The sequence below is a fragment of the Copidosoma floridanum genome, unplaced genomic scaffold (assembly GCF_036245765.1).
Source record: "Copidosoma floridanum isolate Cflo_tuat_1 unplaced genomic scaffold, Cflo_Japanese_pri ptg000004l, whole genome shotgun sequence".
NCBI lineage: Eukaryota > Metazoa > Arthropoda > Insecta > Hymenoptera > Encyrtidae > Copidosoma > Copidosoma floridanum.
Genome location: NW_028321881.1, coordinates 13,464,044 through 13,482,923, shown reverse-complemented (window position 1 = coordinate 13,482,923; position 18,880 = coordinate 13,464,044). Strand labels below are relative to the sequence as shown.

General features: G+C 33.8%; 1 protein-coding gene across 2 annotated transcripts in view; it reads left to right on the top strand.

Moving 5' to 3' along the window:
• The first annotated feature begins 4,239 nt into the window (after nt 1–4,239).
• Nucleotides 4,240–18,880, top strand: part of Tbc1d22 (TBC1 domain family member 22) — a 177,177-nt gene continuing 162,536 nt past the window's right edge. Inside the window, exons 1-2 of one of the 2 annotated variants that reach the window (XM_089595840.1) lie at nt 4,240–4,471; nt 4,565–4,859. The gene's annotated coding sequence lies outside the window, so the exon portion shown is untranslated. Of the gene's footprint in view, nt 4,860–18,880 lie in introns of both variants that reach the window. The other variant, XM_089595846.1, reaches the window with a different exon arrangement.

Here is an 18,880-nt window from a genome sequence, read left to right as displayed (position 1 = left end):
CACTTTCTTGCTGATTTGTCATCGCAATGTCCATTTGTATCTTTTGTACGTCACTTACGCTATGGTCCATACAACACAGTTGCGCTATTTGTTCAGATTCAGCAGATTCTGGCTCAGATTATCCCTCCATAATCTGACCTTTATCTACTTGCAACTCAGTTAAAAATTTATAGCTGTAATTATACCTATAAATTATAGCTATAATTATAGCTATAACTACCTATAAAACAGCTATAATAGTGTATAAAATTCAGTTATAAATATAGCTATAAATTACAGCTGTAATCTTTTCACAAATTTTGAATAAAAATTAGTTTGAAATCAGATTTTTTCAACATATGTCGATCATTATAGACAGTATCATCCGTGTGATAATAGTAAAACTGAGGGCCTAAAGTATTTTTAAACAATTTTTAAAATACTTGAAAATGTATATGATTTCTTGTTTTTTTTCTACTTATTCAAAAATACTTCAAACAATTTTTAAAATACTTGAAATTGTATATGATTTCTTGTTTTTTTTCTACTTATTCAAAAATACTTCAGGCCCCCAGTTTTACTGTTATCATACGGATGATACCATTTGTACTGATCGATACATGTTGAAAAAATCTGATTTTAAACTAATTTTTATTCATTATTTGTGAAAAATTTACAGCTGTAGTTTATAGCCATATTTGTAGCTGAATTTTATACATTATTAAAGCTGTTTTATAGGTAGTTGTAGCTATAATTATAGCTATAAATCATAGGCATATTAATAGCTATAAATTTTTGACTGAGCCGTTAATGGGCACTGCAGCTTTGGCCCCCAAGTGTAGAGTACCCCCTGTTGTTGCGGTCCAATAAAAACCAATAAAATTTTACAATGGGATTTTTCTATAGTTTCTTATCGGTATTTGCACCCGTAAAAAATAAAATCCGAAATGGTTAAAAATAGATTTTCTATATCATTTATTATAACTAGGACACGATTGAACAAAAATAAATTGACAAATTTATGTCATACCATCCGGGTGGTAACATCAAAACGGGGGGATTAGAGTATTTTATATGTAAATTGAAAGAAAAGTTATTTATTAATTTTTATTAGAATTTTGTAAAAAATACTTTAGTCCCCCCGTTTTGGTGTTACCATCCGGATGGTATGACATAAATTTGTCAATTTATTTTGGTTCAATCATGTCCTAGTTATAATAAATGACATAGAAAATCTATTTTTGACCATTTCGGATTTTATTTGGATTTACGGGTGCAAATACCGATAACAAACCAATAGAAAAATCCTATGGTAAAATCAATGAATTTTTTATTGGTTTTTATTGGACCGCAACAATAGGGCCGCCTTTATTCACTATTACATCATTCTCCGCAAAATGATCAGAGCACAGACTTGCTGATCGTATAGAAGATGCTTTCCAAGTAAGAAGATCGTTGTTGCCTGTGTAGAAAAATTTTTCACTGATTGACCTATCTATTTAAAAAATATGTTTATTGAGTAACCTGCTCTATTTATCGACAAATTAATAACGTAACTTAACTATAAACAATGAGTAAGAAAAAATGTTTTGTGAAGTTAAAAAACTCCAGTATTTTTTGTGTGCGAGTAAATTGGCGCCATGTGATACCTGACTTGTGCTAATTTGCAGAACCTTTTGAAGACTTAATTTACCCGGGGCACTCACTGGCCACTCTATTAAATAATAAGCCATTAATTGTTAACACAACTGCCTATCACCCACTGACCCGGGGAGCTTACTAATCGCTTAATTATACAATATATTATCAATTAATAGCTCAAGCGCCTATTACCCAATGACTCAGGGCGCTTACTGGCTGATGTATGAAATAATAAAATATTAGTTATTAATACAAGCGCCTATTACCTAATGACCCGGGGCGCTTACTGGCCACACTATTAAATAATGAAATATTAATTAATAGCACAAGTGCCTATCACCCGATGGCCCGGGGTGATTTCTAATCTCTTTAATAAACAATATATTATTAATTAATAGCTCAAGTCCCTATCGCATGATGATTTGGGGTGCTTACTGGCCACTCTATTAAGTAACAAAAAGTTAAATAATAACGCAAGCGCCGATCGCCTGGTAATTCAGGATGCTGCTTGTGTTTAATTAATATTTTATCTTTTAATAGTATGGCCAGTAAGCGCCCCGGGTCATAAGGTAATAAGTGCTTGTGTTAATAACTAATATTTTATTAATTAAAAACAACGTCCAATGGTGGTAATGTCATATTTTGAATTTATTAAAAAACAAAAAGTTTTGTTTTTTAATAAATTCAAAATATGACAGTACCACCATTGGACGTTGTTTTTAATTATTTACAAACTGTCATTGGAAATTTTATTTGAATAATATTTTATTATTTCATACATCAGCCAGTAAATAAGCGCCCTGATGGGTCATTGGGTAATAGGCGCTTGAGCTATTAATTAATAATATATTGTATAATTAAGCGATTAGTAAGCGCCCCAGGCTATTAGGTGATAGGCGCTTGTGTTAATAATTAATACTTCATTATTTAACAAAGTGGCCAGTAAGCGTCCCGAGTCATTGAGTGGTAGGCACTTGTGTTCATAATTAATATTTTATTATTTAATAGAGTGGGCAGTAAGCGCCTCAGGTCGTTGGGTTATAGGCACTTGTGTTATTAATATTACAATTTTTAATTTTGGCGCGTTGTGGGTACCGTCTTTGGCAGTGCCCCTTCACTGCTGCTGTCTGACACCGAAGAAGAACTAGTGTCTATCAAACGTCTTGTGCAAATCCATTGTTTGAGAATTTTGCGTTTTTCCCCTCATAATATTTTACTGGTCGTCAGATGATACAGATTTCGTATTGGATGTAATCATCAACGTAGGCTTTAATTTTTTCTGTGTAGCAAATGTGTATGTGACAAATTTACAACTGTAAAAACAACTGTTTGTAATAGCTATATTTACAGCTGTAAGTTTTTGTCCGGGACAGCATAGTAGTGTGCCAAGTTGGTTGTATCATTCGTATGATACCGTCAAAAACACACAGAAGTTGTTTTCTAGTTATTTTAACAAAAAAGTTTGTGTTTTCAAAATCTCAGGTGAAATCTCAACCGCGCCCTAACCTAAAATTTAGGAAAAACTACTTAATTTTTCTTTAAATATCCAAAAATCAACTTTTAATGTGTTTCTCGAGGTATCATACGGATGACACAACTATATTGGCACATTACGATGCTTTAAAATACGAATTAAAGATTTTTTTCAAAAAAAAATTTTTTGTGACAATTCTCAGGTGAGATTTCAGCTGAGAATTCGGCATGAGATCTTAGGTGAGATTAACAGCAATATGCTTTCAATAGTTCCTTCATATGTATCATTTTTCATGTGTTTAACAAAATACTTTTCTGTATTTTGCGGTTAATCGTATAAATCGCTATTCACATAAATAATTCATCCACAGTTTTTCATGTTTACTAGTTCTTTCATGGGCAGTAGACAATTTTGTAAATGTCGCAGTAAGAAAATTTTTCATAAACAAAATTTAATTTACAAGATTGAATGAAGAATTGAACGGTTACATACTTTATATGAAAAATAATTTTGCCAGATACGTCTTTAAAGAAATTTTTATAATGAGTGTCGTTTTTAGTGGAATATCACAAGCATAACTTTTTTAAGAATGACTTACCAAGCCACTTAAATAATCCTGCCAGAGAATATAGAATATGTCTTTTTAACATAAAGAGGAAAACATATTTTATATATCTTTTTAACATAAAGAGGATAATACATTCTATGTTCTCTGATCTTGCTCTATAATTTGAACAGATTTTCGTCGTTTTTTGGTGCACTTAATAATGTTGAGTTACTTTTACAATCTTCCACACAATTTTTTTTTGCCCATTTTCATCTAACTGTATTGACATTAATCGACTCAAACTTCTGTATAACTTTAGAATTACATTCATTGTTTTTATTTTTCCCTTTTAAAGTATTTCCTGGCTCCAGGTGCTAATCTGTCTGGTCCTCGACTCACATGCGACACCTGATGTGAAAAATTTAGAATGACACAAAATTTTCACATCTTACATGTGGCGCTGTGGTTTCGGACGGGACGGGTGCTTTGGGCTTGGTTGAGTCCGAACTACTTGGTTCGGTCGGTTCAGACTACCGCCTGTACCGCTTGAAATCGATTTCCCGAGCATAGAATGTGTAGTAGTCTTCATTAGGCAGAAATAAAAATCTAAGACTTCAAGCTCTATTTAAATACGAATATCTAACGTTTGCAGATAAGGGAGACATTTGCAGATATGTTATAAGGAAAACGAAAATCATAGTTCAAGCCTACGTAATGCAGTGAATATTGACAGGAAGTAAACTAGTTTGAGACAGCTGTTGAATCTTATCATTTAAAGAGAATGCTAGAAGCTTATGTTGCACCTCAACAACTTTTCAGTCACCCAGAAAGTTGGTTATTTATTTTTTAAATAATAGCATTACGCTGTAAAAGTCCCTTCACCTGTAGGATATAAATAAAAAAGTTGCTGAATATTATTGCAGGTATGGCCGGTATTTTAATTCGATGAAGTTGCAACATGCTGCTACTAACTAATCCAGATAGAGCTTATTCTTTGACTTTCATTCATTCTGATTGTTGTAAAATAACACACCAATGGTATGTTTTGAAAATGTTCTTATAGAATCTGCTACAATATAGCTTAATTGCTATGCCCAACATTTCTTAACCAACCGTTGCAACAGCTCTATGGGATACCTTTAAAAGCAGAATGTTAGTTGATTGGAATTGTTTACAATAAGTAACAAATCTTGTAAAAAAGGAAGAAGAAGCCATAGGGTTCGTTATTACTTTACATTGTACCTAGTATCAATAGCAAACAAACTAATAACTCTATCTGATTATCATCTGTAGTATACTTATGTGTGTACATGGGTCAATCTATGAAAATTGGCTTATTTTATGGGTCGAAATTATTAAATACTTCAAATGAATTTTTAATCGTCGAAAATTTTTTTTCTACTGTCAGTGATCACAATAAGCTAAAAACTTTTGGGCCCTGCTTTAACTGCATGAGAAAAATTTTGACGTTTTTACTTTTTCATAAAAAAAGTGTTAAGGGTACTATTAAAACCTTATTATAACCGAGATCAAAGCGCATACCGAGAAAATTTTGCTATATTCTCACATTTATACAATGCACTAACCATTAAAATCTGTACAAATCACTACCCAAATCGACAATCTAATTAAATGCAAAACGTCACGGGCTCTTAGTAAAAAAAAGGAGTGTTACCAGCTCTATAAAACTCGTTAAAAAGTGAAGACTGTAACGCACCGGATACAAATTAAACTTTGCCACCGCTCTTTAATTATAAATAAAACTGCTTTATTTTTTAAATCTTTCAGCATCCGAGTGGGGAATCAAACGCTTTGAAAAGATAAACGACATTCTTTAGCTTTTGGCTGTTGGTTTTTATTTTGTGGAGATAGGATTTATACATTTGCAAATCTATGACACTGGCTTATTGAAATGGAAAAATCGGAAAAAATTTCTGTAACATCCTAGACCTTCCTAGAATGTAAAACGTTCAAATTCGAACGCCAATAGTTGTGAGATTATTTTCCATTAAGGCCAGTGCGGAGAAAATTAACGTCTACTTCCTTATCGATTAGGTTGATGTAATTGTTTAGCCTTATAACATTATTTATTAAATACCTAGAAATTTTCTAAGAAGAAAAGGAGTTGACGCACGTTTTTAACCTTTCTAAGAATAACTCAAGTCTATACTCAGCGAGATTCATTGAGAATTGGATGAGAAAGACGTGAAATCAGATGTATGGTTGTAAAAAGTCGAATAATTAATTATTAAAAAATCGCGATTTTCCGGAGTTTGTAAGCATTGAGGCAAAAAGCTATATTTCGAAAATTATTGTTCAAAGCTTAAATTTTTTTTTTTTTTTTAATGTTACAAGTGGCTAATCCTTTTTTTTTATTTTATTTTCGTTTTAGCCGTTACATGGCTAAAAACTGTTTTTTGGCACTTATAAAACTTTTGTAACAATGTTTCTACCAAATTTTTTATTTTAATACTCATACATTGCAGTTTTGTTTTATTTTTTCCTATTTTTCGCGGCGAAAAACTCTACGGGAATGAGATTTTTAAAAGTCAATGATTTTTTTCTCTGGTCACCATTACCTGGCCACAGTTTTTAGTTGTGTCATTCAATTTTAAAAAATCATCCAAGAAATTTTACTACGCATGACGTGGTTTGCGTGACTTGAAAGATAGTTGCTCGGCGCACGCAGCCGTTGCAGCTGTTTTGAATTTAAGAGTTCGTGTATAATTTGTGAGTGATTGCATTATACTATTAAAATGGTATGCATGCAAGCAAAAATAGTCTAAACATAAAATAAGATAGAAAGAAAAGAAGGTGTCTACCACTGCGAGTGTATGTACATTGTCAAAATTACAGTAAGAAAGTATTGAATACTAGTTTTTTCTGATTTCCCAAAGATGCAATTAGAAAAATAAAGTAATTGAAGGGAATGGCAAAGATAATTCTGCATAAAAATCTCGCGTTATTGTTGTGTCGGTAAGTATACACTTTTTTATTGTTTATCAAAAAACAGATGCTTTATGAGCAAAACCCATTATCATGTGCCCTAAATACTATCATTGTTTATTACTACACCAAATTTAGAGGGAACTCGTGAATGACAACTTGAAAAATTTTTGCACTATTTTTTTTGCTAAGGTGCAAACATTTTTTAGTGTGCTGTTGATAAGTTAACTGTAAACTCAGTATGGAATAAAAAATGATGGCTTGTAGGACATATGATCTTGGGTTATTGGTCATGAGTCTGTTCTTTAATAAATAATAAAAAACATATAGTAGGATAGAATTAGTAGCAAAAAAGCATGGTTAATTTTGGGAAATTGCTATTAGCGCGAAAAAAATCATGGTGGTAGTTATTCGGTTTCTGAACAAATCTAAATACTTTTAGACTCCAAATTGTGTCAGCTAACGGCCCAAACAAAATGCTAAATGTGATCGAAAGCGGTTTTTCGCGTCTAGAAAAAAACTGGAGAGTCGGACAAAAGAGTTTTACCGTTAAAAAAGATGCGCAATATCAAGACGAAGAAAATGAGCTCCAGGGAAATAAAATTGGCCCAGCCGTTTTTTCGCAATTGGCCAAAGAGTGCTCTTTTGGACCGTTTTTTTTTTTTAAATCCATAACGCACGTTCATTTGAATTGTAAGACTTGAACAAGAAATACAAGGTATTTCTTAACATTAACAATAATCTCTTCACATTCACACTAAATTTCAAGAAGATCGGTTGTAAACTTTTTGCAAATCACTGCAAGAAGCAAAAAATGGTCCCACCGCAAAAAATGGGACATGGCTGATTTTTCAACATATTGCCATTTTTCAAGTGGCATTGTACTCGTCAAGAGTTATTTTACAACCTATCAAAACGTCGTTCCAATCGACATCCCGGAAGTACGTGAAAAATCGATGTTCAAAAATCAAAAGCAGCTATTTTCCTTGGGTGAGGCGTCGCGGCGAGCCGCCGACGTAGGCCACACTAACTCTTCCCATCATGACTCCGGGATTTCCGAGCGGCCGCGTTTAAAATGAAAACGCGCATCAAAAATAACGATATCTTGGAAACCACGTAAGACAAATTGATGGTTTTTATTGAAGTTATACTTCTATAGGCGCGTTATGCGTGGGGGTAAATCAACGATTTCAGATTTTGACCTTAAAAAAAAGTGTGACGGAAGTGAATTTTGCTTGATTTTCTTCCTTCAGCCCACCCCTTGTGACATACTTCCAGTTTCCTCTACACCACATGATGCCACATTACATTACCATGCCACACATTTTTAATTTTATAAATTTTATTTCTTTTTCTGTTAACCAGTTCTAAAAAAAAAAAAAAGATTGGAATCCCCGACCTCTTACTTTTTGGCCACGGCCCTTACCTACTCTTCTATGAGCAGGCCCAACATAGAAAAATCGATTACTTCATGTTATCTTACAGTTTGTAATTTATTTTTAATAGAAATTTTTATTTAAGCAGGCTCCCTCGTGACAGTTCCCAAACCAAGACCAGATGAATATAATAGTTGAAAATCTACTGAATCCAATGATATAATTATTTATATCGCTTACTCTGCGAAATTTTAAGATACTATTCATTTAATGTAGCGCTTTCTAATATGTATTCTTATGGTAGAGCTCGCACACGCGATGAAATGTGTACGCTGGCTTATGCTGACCAGAAATGAAAAACTAATACTATCTAATATACAATTAAAGAAAATAAATTTTAGAGGCCAATGGAGGCAAAAGTTTAGCTTATAATAGCCACACTAAGAAACAAGATTCAACGCTAGAATAATTTAGAATTAAAACGTACATACCAAGATAAGAGGAAAATATAGTTAAGGTACAAAAAAAAACATACACATGTTACACCTGCAATAAGCAACAGCTATATATATAAAATATATAAGTGTTAACTGCGATAAATTTAGCAGGGCAATAGTTTTAACCTTTCACCCAATTTCAACCATTCATTTTTGCAGATGAATGATTTTTCGAGCTACCCCCTTTATTACACTACCAGGGAAAAATTTGTGAATGGTGTGCATTTTTTTCCATTTATATAGGCCCCACTAGTGATATTACACTCAACTCTCAATGTGTTGACCTTGAGAATAGCAACAGATAAATCCAAGTTGTGAGTACTGGTATCTCTAAGAATTTGTTGAGTAAAGCCTAAACGACGATCTATAGAATGTTTGGTCTGGAGTCAATAGTATGACTACACGTTGCTACACTGTAAAGGGTATTATTTTTTAGTGAGATGCTAATAGCTGTATTGTCGGGTTGTAATACGTCAATCAAAAATGACCCAATATCTTAAATTTTGTAGCTGCACTTAGTACATTACATTAAAAGGGACGAAATTCGATGATTCGCTCCCGGCGGTGAAATTGCCCCCCGAAGCGAAGCCGAGGGGGCAAACCATCGAAGCGGATTATCGAGTGACGTCCCGTGTGATGTATACTACTTTTCTTACTACTTCAGCCAAAAATTTGTGGTTCATTAGCCATCAGATAACAATTAGCTTTAGTGGTGAGTATGGTGATTGGTTTTGTTTGGGACAAAATTGAAGGGCCTGTCTCATCCGTTAACACTTACGTCATTTTGTTGGTTATTGGATGTTAACAGGCCCGAAAAGCAACAGAAGTCGGTCAGAACAACTTAATTTTATTAAAAACCCTCTAGATTTTATTAAATTACCAAATGATATCTTATAAATTTGGTTATTTGATAAAAATTTTTGCATATCAAGAACATTTAAACATTTATAAGCTTATATAATTATTTATTAGACTCCTGGGCATCGGTTTCTGCAAAAGTCTCATGTTTGATTTCTTGTAAGATTTTTCAACAATTATTTTATCATTTATTCGATATTGAGATTAAGGTTATTAATTTACTACGTAGCATATTACCGAAAGACATTACTTGCACTACACGACAAATTTATAGTCATACCCGAGTTGAACGCGTACTCTGTGCAAAAGTTTTCTCACAGCTCAAAAAAAATAAATAAACGCAGCGTAGGTAAATACGTACCTTATACTTATTCACTTTTGCACTGCTGTTCGCTCTCTCTATCTCTCTCTCTCAAGTAAGAAGTAGGGATCAGGAAGTTTTTTCTCCCGCCCCCTCTACGTGATATAGATGTCGCGTCGATAGTAAAGGAGCATTGGCATTCGTCCCTATATGCTGCCACCGAAATTCGAATTTTTGGGGAGGTAGTCAACAAAATTTATTGTTACCTTCATCGATATTTGTAATTAAATTGAAAGTTAAAAGTTCTACTAGAGAGTTCTAACAGTTGAAGAGATAACCGGATCCCTAGGATTGGGCAATAAACAAGGAACTGTATGACATTTGTAGCTGCGCAATTCGATGTATTGTTGAAGACTCGTACCTTAACTGTTTGCAACCTTACAGTTCAGAGTTCGGACTTGGAGAGTCCAAAGCTTAGACAAAAGCGCCCCCATAGTTGTTTAGAATCCATACAGTTTATTTGGTCAAATAATAAACTGTAAAAATTTGAAAAAATATAATTATGCTCAAAACTACCGTGCGTTTCTTATGCCACAAAATAATCGTTGGCCCTAAAGAGCCGTTTATTTTCAGTTTTTCCCATATAATCTACGAAAAAAAGCTATTATTTAAAGCTGTTAAGATTTAAAACTCACAAAAAGTGTATGATTAAAAAATTTTTTTCTTTTATCTCACAACTTTATTACCAGAGCAACAAAGTCCTGGATCTGAATCTCTACATTTTTCATCGCCATGAAAGCTTTTCAAGTTTGCTTTTTTTTAACTGAAGTTTCCAGTAAACGTGACTGCCTCTATACCTCAGGGTGATCTCTAGCCTGTTATTGTAGCATCAGACTGATCAGGAGGAAAACTACAATGTCTGAAGCGTTGGAGCTAGTTGTAAATCTTTTTCCCAACATCTCTTAGTATTACGCCGAAGACTTTGGTGTGTAAAGCACCTTCTTTTTTTGCAGACTTAGTGATCTAAAGTGGGAAGATTGGTTCGTGATGCTTGCCCGTTAGAGACTGTCCCGTTTGCTAAAATTTATTTTTCTTTTGTAGCTGTTAGGTTCTCTCAGCGCAGACTTTAGAGAGGGTTGGTGATTCCTGGTTAAATGCTTAGAGTTGAGAAGGTAATATTGGGGCGTCGGTCGCTGAGGTTCTCAGCCTTGCGACGAATAACTCCGTTCATGACGTCTGCCAGTGAATGACTGACTTGGTTTAATAGTGGCCGGCTTTATATCGTCTTTTAGTTGAAAAATCGTTGCCAGAAATGGTAGTAAAAATGTATTTGTAGGCAAGGTAGTTGAACCTTAGGTGGTCCTTGAAAGAACCGATGAGATTAATGGTTAAGTAGGAAATGTCAATTCTTATACTGGCCCTAAGGGGCAGTGGCAGTGAAACTTCTAACAAGCTACTTCTTATTATTATTCTTGGTGATGGAAAGCTGGCTGTGGGTAGCTTGACTCTTACCCTCGGAGTTTCTGTGCACGGAGACCGTGTTGGAGGGAGGACCACTGACTAAAGAATATCTTGTCGTTCCCCGGATAACCAACCGCTCATCGTTTGTCAGAAAAGTAGGTCTGGAGAGTACCTTTTCTGTGGGTATTTCTTCGGGACGACTACTGAGAAGGAGGCTGTTGTAGCTGCCCGAACTCATCAGGGTTATTTTTCCTGGCTCGCTGTTGTAGCAAAATATGCTCTGGTAGCCCTAGGACGGTTAAAAGAATGACCATAGACCTTCTAATGCTAGACCAGATTGTGCTCTGGCTAGACACCTCTCCTAGTATTTTGTCAGAGACGTTAGCATTTAGAACACTTTTTTATTTGTGGCACTCGTCAATCTAGGTGGTTCGGGATGGCGTTCAACGTAAGTCGCTTGTTCATTAGAGAACAGTGTTGTCGGTAGTTGGGATAACCAGCTGCATGACTCCTAGCTCTATGCTTCACGATCTGCCGATGATCGACTGTGTTATTCGGTACTTTGGTTGGGGGTATAATAACCAAACTTACTTAATTCTATTTTCGGTTGCTTCTATTTTACTTTTATGCCACCTAGCAGAACCCACTGTACTGAAATAAAAAGCTAGCGTATTTTACAAAACTTTGAGCTTGGTTATTGCTATTGTTATAAATGTTTTCAAGATAAAAACTATACTAAAACCATCTAGGAAGTCTCAAGAACTAGTATGCAACATTTCAGGAAGATTGATCGAGTAGTTTTTGCGGTTAGTGATTGCAAGAGTCTTAGTAACTTTGCTTTATATATTAGTAAGATACATCAGCATCGAAAAAATCAAATTTCTCTTTTTTAGATAATGGTCTCATTAGTACTCGTATCTTGTGCATGGTTTGTAAATCCAAGGTGAGATCTTGCATTTCTTTCACAAACCAGCTTGCTGGATTGTCACTGCTTTTAGTTTTCTTTCTGTAGCAAATGTAGCGTGATTTCGCGTTATCAAAACTGCACTTTACATAATATCCAACACTTAATGCTTTACGGTTTTGTAGAACTGTTTACCAACGTAGACAATCCTTTAATCCATACGCAGTGATATTTTATATTATTGTAATCATTAGTACAACTATCACCATTTGTGTAACTAAAAGTATTCTTACTTTTTTCTAAAAAATATACGTTAAGGTGGTTCTTCACCTAACCCATTTACTTAAACTTACAGGGAAACTTGAAGAGATTGTTATTAAAGTTATAAGGCATCTTCTCTTAAAATTTTAAGTCCCTTTATCAGGCAAATTTTTGAAAACAAGTCAGTCAAAAAATGCACTTTTAACATGTATTCTTATGTAGGTTACTTTTCCATACTACGATATCATGTAATATCTCGTAAAGTAGACTTAAGATCGTAATAGAAAAAGTTTGTAGTGAAAGAAGAACTTTTCAGCTTTCTAATAATATAACAAAAGTTTGGGCTGATCAGGGAATTAGTATACGATATTTAATCGTAAACGAAATGTCTGCCGTGTAAACTGCGGCAACGTCTGCTTGAGCAGGAGCGTACATGCCATTTTCAGAACCTTGCATCAAAAAAAAATTTTTTTATAACTCTTACTCTGACTTTATTAGCTTGTTTATTTGTACGTAAATGCAATGATATTATAGTCAAGTGCCAGTAAAACATATTTTATGTTGCAAATAATAAGCTAATCGAAAATTAGAAAACCACAGGGTCCCGTGTCGCTTTGATACGGCACCATCGTGAAGAACCACCTTAATAGAGACATCAATCTGTTTTTCGAATTTTGTAACTTGTTTAAGCTGCACTGGAAAGGTAATCCCTTTGAAATCGTTACTTTTTTTGTATTGTGTATAATTTGATACTCGTTGTGCATTTTCATTCAATGGATGTAAAGCTGAAAAAATAATCCATATTAAGCATTGCTGATCTGCATTTTGTACCTTCACGCAAGCTTTTTTCTCTCGATAGTGGGAGGGAGTTCTATGTAAGAACCACCACTCATTTCATGGTACTTATTTACATTTATTACTAAATTTAAAATTGAGCATAGAGTCCACTCAGAATCGTGATCCTAAGATTCTTCTGTCTGTAGAAATGGGCTTTTGGATATTTTTTTTCAAACCATTTATGTAGGTCTTTCATATAAAATATGGAATCAGACTTAGTATTTAACTATTTCACTTTAACAATCCATGTATCATTTTTCACCATCAAAAACTTTGCTGTTAATACTACATCAATTTTCAAAGCATTCTGCTCGTCTAAAATTTCTTGTATTTTTAAAATGAGTATTTTTTCCGCAGACTATAGGAATTTTACAGTATCTAAATGCCTATTATTTACTGTAACAGCCGTTCTTATGCGGTTTTTAAAAGCACTATCAACATCTTCCTATGCCACTGACTCATCATCATCTTGTGTATCTAACTTTTCATCGAGTCCTGAACCTCGCACTTCTAGCGTTTTGTAAAATGCTTTTAAAAAAGTCTCCATATTCTTAGGCTCAGCTCTTGCCTAAGAATAAATGTGAAAACTGATGGTTGGAGTTTAATTACCACGGTCTTCCTTGGAGATCCAAAAAAGTTCCCTACGACGATCTGGCTACAACCTTTCAAGCAATTAATAAAACAGATGATATTATTTACGTAAAAGGTCTTAAAAAAATTAAATGGTTGCACTGTGTGCTGTCTAATATATACATTACTCACGGTATGATTTATACGTTGTATATTTTATTTAGCTCATTGTGCTGTAAATAATGCTACTGCTTGAAAAAACATATTTTGAAAGAGCAGCAACTAAAATATGATATTTTTTACTTAATGTACACCTGACATGCCATACTTATATAATAAGTTAGTTCTTCTAATATATATATATATATATAAATATATATATATATATATATATATATATATATCTATTTCTTGACTTTATTCCCCCTTGTTGTTGCTTCGATTTAAATTACTTTATCGCATTAACTGACTATTCGAGGTATGAGTTAGCCAATCAACATGCTCATTCATGCTTAATCATCTTCCTCTCGCTATATGCTGAGCTTGTTAGTAGCCTATATCTCTCGAGCCATACTTAATCCAGAGCTCGATTCGCAGCTGGAAACGAAGGGAGTTGTCGGTATCATCTGGATCACATGGCCCCCCCAATGTTAGCACCCGAGTAATCCTTACCACCCACCGCCCCATGGCTCCCCTACCTATAAGTGGCCCAATCCTGCTCCATCCACCGCCTCTTCCCACCCATGATCCGATCGTGCTGTAGCTTGAATCTCTCTCCCCACCAGTGCTGACCACCCACTGTCCGATCGGTCTCTTCCTCACTACCACCCTAGCTGGGAGCTGGAAGGGTGCCAGAACTGGCACAGTTTACCTACTCGTTTGTCACTATGAGGACGGACGCAATAAAGAGTTTTCTAAGTTGGCTGATGAATGCTGTCATATTCTTAACTTTAACAAATTATTGTGGACAATTTCGACGAGTTACAAATAATTTAACAGTTGTTTTTACGTGTGTAAAATCGATTATTGCCATTTCCACGGGTCTGTGTTTCTTTACAGACTGTTCTAATTGTAAGCAAATAACACCCTCATAAGCGTTTCACAGTTTTCCTACGGATGAATCCTAGTTTGTTCATTTAAATCTTTTACACACACATTTACTTATTATGGAAAATCCGGAAAAGAAAACATCCGTGTCTCAATTACTTACCATGTATTCTAGTATCAACAAATCACTATTATGTCCTTTAAAAGATATGCTCCTACCTGAAAAAGCAGAGATCATTAAAAAAATCAAATACGCGCTTTGAACAATCAATTGACAAATAAAAAAGATGCTAAAAAAAGTACATTATTCTGTAAATAAGATGACCACAAACAATGTTTTACTGAAGAATGAGAGCTAACATGCAAAAAATTTTATGCAAAAAAAAAATAAAATGATTCAAATTTCATAATAATTAAAATAAAGAAAAGTATTTTAAAGTATTAACAAGTTGAAAAAAAATGTCTTAAAATATTTTAAAATTGAAATTTATTACGTGAAGTAAAAGAAGTGGGCGAGTAATAAAAAATAATTAGCCATAAATTTATTTTACAAATCACCAAAAGACTATTATTACCTATGTGATATGAAAAAATTTGCTTTGCCCTGTGTTAGCTTGATTCGTAAGTGAGTTAATGAGTTGGATTTGTCTCTTGGGCAAAACATTTCATTATTACATCCATTCCAAGATGAAACTAGTAATACGACTGTAAGAGTACGTGAATGTACACTTATATGGAATTAAATGTCTAAAAAAACTTGGTTGCAATGCGATTCCGAAGGGACTTGATGGAATATTTTGCCGACCTAGGCGTAGTCGGTCGTTCGTCACGCCGTAGAAATCACGTTTTGTTTTTTTTTTTTATTGAGAGTTGGAAAATTTCAGTGGAGGCAATCCATTTCTTATTGCATGTCACATAATGCTGTTTGATGGGATGATGTTGAGTAAAATAATATTAGACGTTATTAATTACGTTTTTGAGGCGGGCTGTATTCTAAAATCAATAATAAGTGATCTCGGTTCTCCAATCGAAAGGCTGTAGAAATTTTAAATATTTCAAAAGACAAGTCTTACATCTAGCGTTTTCAGCGTAAGTTTTTTTTAATTTTGATGTGCCACACCTGATTAAATTCCTGAGAAACACCTTCAGAAATCGTGAATTCATGGTTTGAGACAAATACATATCGTGGGGTGTTATTCGGGAGTTCAGAAACCGCAAAACGAGATTGACCGTGCAGAGCAGCGCCAAAAATATCAGACGAGCCATTGACCCAAATTTTTTTAAATTAATGAACGTCAGCTTGACAACTTAAATACCATGGCTGGAAAAGTGGCGGGTTTTCCAAACTTTATTTTCTAAAATAATATTTTTGATTTATTTTAATATAGAACCACCCATGTACGGTAGACTACTTTACTGTCGGTACTTCATAGAATTCGAATATTATTACCAACGCAAGCAACAAGGCTCGCAAGGAAACCACTACTGATTATATTTATAAACTTTTTTTTATTAACTCTACACATCTGTGGTTGTCTACTCTACTGTCGGTACTCCATAGGAGTTAGTTATTTTTTACAATGCGAGCGAGCAAGCAAGGCTCGCAAGGGAGCCATTACTGATTATATTTATAAACTTTTTTTCAGTTGATAACTTGTGTGTTTGTTGTTTTTCGTTTACAACAAACGTAACTACAATTTAAAAATATGAATTTTTTTAAAATTTAAATTTTCCACTCCTTAGTACTTACACTTTTAAATTTGGTGTCTCCCGTTATGATGGTAGAACTGTCTTAGTTACATAATTTTGGAGGCTGTAATTTATTGTAGTGCTTTTAGTTCTTAAGTTTCACTTATACTCCATTATGTACTGATTTGTATTCTGTGCACATATTTCTTGTTCCAAAAAAAATTTTTTCTCGTACTAGAGTTTGTAGATTATCTGATGATGGGCATTACCTATAAAATCAATTACAAGTCTTCTACGTACGAATTCAATTGTAATTAAATTATATTCATGTGCCAAAGTATTATGAAATCGTATGTAATTTTACAATATTAAAAGTATAACAAGTTATGGCTACGTTTTAACTATCCTTGGTGGCTCGAATAGGCTCAAATAGTATAATTATTCTGTCGAATTCTGTACTCATGGGTAGGGAGTAAGTACTAGAAAGAAAGAGACTGTAATTTTAGCTGTTATTTACAGGTATAATTACAGCTATAAATTATATTATTAACTGAGTAAAGCAATATTTGCAATACAATAAGAAAAAATATATATTGCATGCCTTTCAAAACCTCAAGTGTCTGAACATCAACACCAAGCTTCTGCAGGAAAAGAGTCCTTTCTGTATGGATGTACATACATTTTTAAAATAAATTAAAAAATTTACCATTACAATGCTTATTAACATGATTATCAAGCTTGTTAACCTGTTTTTCAAGATGCTGAATATTTCATGATGCATGTAGTTGCATGTGCTCATAGCATAGTTGTCTTTATCATTTTTGATGTATCTTTACAATATTTATTGACATTGGTATCCCGTACTCCGTAGCAAAGATTAGTAGGGAGATTGCTGTCTGCAATGCTATGGAGTGTGCCCTTTTTTCCACTGGTTTGAGCGCCCCGCCGCGGCAAAGCGGCCGAATCAGGTGCACGGTTTGTTTTGTAGGGTATACGCCTTTTAAGAAGTGGAAGAGAGTGGATTTGCGTAGAAACGTGCATATAGGCGCACATTTTGAAGATACGTGGAAGGGGTATACGGAATGTGTGCCGACGAGGAGGGAATTGAAAATGTCGGATATAGCTATATAGCTGAGCGCATGACAAAACAAGCGTCTACGACTGCGACGAGTATTTCTCGCTACTTATACTTTTACTATATAAGTATACCATGCTATTCGACTAATTGGCTTTAATCTTATGATCCAATATTTTAAAAATTAAAAGGGCATAAATAGTGAATAAAAAGTTTCGACAGATGTTTATAAAAAAAATCATATTCTTTTCTTTCAAAACTCTATAGAACATATGACAGTTTGAGATAGACTAGCCACATGATCTTCCGAAAATAAGTCGTGAAATTTAATACTTAAAATTATATGCACAGGCTTTTGGTTTCAAGACATTTTTTTTAATTCTCTCGTGTTTTTAATATTTCAAAATCCTGTCATATATTTTAATAATGTTCAGCTTTAACTATTTTCTAAGGTAGTCAGTACAGTTATAATCACCAATTTATTACTTATACTTATCATAACTGCTGTGAACTGTAGGACAAGCTCCAGAGGATATCTATTAACGTATGTGACTTCAAAAGCCATACCCCATGTCCATCGGATAGCTAAGATGGTTAAGGCTTTGCCGCTCTGTGGATCGGTTTGCATTCTTGGGGTTTGATTCCATATCTTGGCAGAATTTTTTTTTAACTAATGCAATCTAATATTTTTTTTTTTATTTTAAATTTCTTTTATTTATGTTTCGTGTCAAATTTATATGTGTCGTAAACATTTTTTTCGGATACGTCAAACAAATATATTAATTAATGTGATTAGATTAATTGATTCCAAATAGAAAACAGTTTTGTTAAAGTTTTAAAATTGTTCCCAAATCTTTAATAAGGTCTGCTACTACTTTTTAGGTTTAGACTTCTGGAAGAATAATAATAAATGAAACTGTTCGATCAATAAGTAATAAAAATCATTCGGCAAGGTTAAGGCAAAAACATTTTTAAATACCGTAGTATTTCATTGAAAAAAAATCTCAATAACCTTTGAGAATGAGAATCGTAATGAAGTTTCTATGCCGCAAATTATTAAGGAAGTTTAATAATTTGTATTAAACGCAGGAAATGATATGCGACACTTGGAGAGTGATTTCAGAGTTCAAATTAAAGTAAAAGGTACTAATTTTACATTTCGAGCTTTTTTTTTTGTATTATTGTAATGTTATTCTAATAATATTGCCGACACACTAGTTACGCACGAAGTGATCGAATTTCTCGCTCCCTCTGCGCGATATTTTTGTAGATTGTGTACTATTACCAATGATGAGAGAAAAGCTGGCCCCCTCATACTTGCACTATTAAGAACTCAACAATTACATGAAAAGCATATTAAATAAATCAAACTGAACACATCGGCAACAACAAAAACATGCGTTGAATTACATAGTAT